This window comes from Ochotona princeps, chromosome 2, assembly GCF_030435755.1.
Source record: "Ochotona princeps isolate mOchPri1 chromosome 2, mOchPri1.hap1, whole genome shotgun sequence".
NCBI classification, from domain to species: domain Eukaryota; kingdom Metazoa; phylum Chordata; class Mammalia; order Lagomorpha; family Ochotonidae; genus Ochotona; species Ochotona princeps.
Genome location: NC_080833.1, coordinates 91,661,690 through 91,663,062, shown reverse-complemented (window position 1 = coordinate 91,663,062; position 1,373 = coordinate 91,661,690). Strand labels below are relative to the sequence as shown.

Here is a 1,373-nt window from a genome sequence, read left to right as displayed (position 1 = left end):
CTATCAAGTTTATTGAGTTACACACCTTCCCCATGAGATTCCCACAGTGCTAAAAACAAACTGTAACTTATCCTTTGCACCCCTAAAACTGTTAGCAAATGTTCTCCCCAGGCGTTGCGTGCTTGTCAAATCCAGTTTTCCACCACATCTCTTCTATTAGTAGCCTGTTAACTCAGTCATCAATACCAGCTGATGACTTTTAAAGTCATGCTAATTTTGGCACCCTCTTCAGCTGCATATATACTAAAATGGTTACCATACAGAGATGATTAGCATGGCTCTGTGCTCAAAGATGACCAGCAAGTTCATGGAGCTTCTTGCACTAGTTTGTAAAAAAAAAAACAAACAGAAAAGTAACTTAGGGGACATATTAAGACAGACCCAACTCGGACACCGGCATCCCATATTCCAGTGCCTGGGTTTGACTCTCCCCTCCCACTACCGGCTTCAGCGGGCTTCAGCCAGCAGGTGTGAGAGCTCAAGCAGTTGGGTCGCTGTCACCCACGCGAAGTCTCGAGGACTGAGTTATGTGCTCCTGGCTTATGGAGCAGATGGAAGATCTCTTTTAAATAAAAAGAAAATTTAAAAATATATTAACCGCTCCCTCCCGTCAAAGCACCTTCCATTCTACTCTAACTCTTCTTACACTCTTCATCACACAAGAAAGCACCATTTATAAAGCGTGAGCTTCAATTTCTACTGGGCTGGGATGCGGTACAGCGGGTGTTCTAATCAGACAATTTCTTCTACAGGTTGTGGGTTAAAAAAAAAAAAGTACTTGGGGAGGTGGGCTGAACTTGCAGCCCGCGGCTCTTCCAGGCCCGCTAAGGCAGAGGTGGCTGGGTGAGCTGGCGACGCGCCCGGCGGCGGGCGCTCCTCGGGCCGCCGTCCACCCCGGCCCGGACCGTTCCCAGGCGTCAGCCCACCTCAGCGCGGCGCCACCTCCGCTCAACAGTCGCCGGGCCGAGCGGGTGGCCGAGCGGGTGGCCGAGCGGGTGGCGGCAGCGCGAGCCAGCCGAGCGGCGGTTCCTTATCCGTCGCGGATCCCGGGAAGACCTAGACAATAGCTTCGGCAGCATGCGCCGCGCTGGCCGTTAAGAGGCGCAAAACCGACGGCCTGTGGCCAGGGCGCCGGGGAGCCGCGGCGGGCGCATGGCGGGGCTGCAGGGGCCCCGTCGCCACAGCCAGCCCACGAGGCGCACGTGTGGCGGGCCCCGGCGGGGCGGCGGGCGCGTAACGCCAGCTTGTGAGTCTGCGCGCGGCCGCGGCGCCAGGGGCGGGGCCTGGAGTTCAACCCGGCGGTCCCTCGGGCTCCTCAGCGGCGTCCGCGGTGCCCGGCTTCGCAGCTCGGGCGTGCGGCTTCAGCTCCGGCG

The 1,373-nt window shown here is 57.5% G+C and overlaps 1 non-coding gene across 1 annotated transcript; it reads left to right on the top strand.

The window, feature by feature from the left end:
* The first annotated feature begins 219 nt into the window (after positions 1–219).
* On the top strand, positions 220–328 carry LOC118758722 (U6 spliceosomal RNA). Its single transcript, XR_004995806.1, has one exon. It is a non-coding gene; the product is annotated as a U6 spliceosomal RNA (small nuclear RNA).
* The last annotated feature ends 1,045 nt before the right edge of the window (positions 329–1,373 follow it).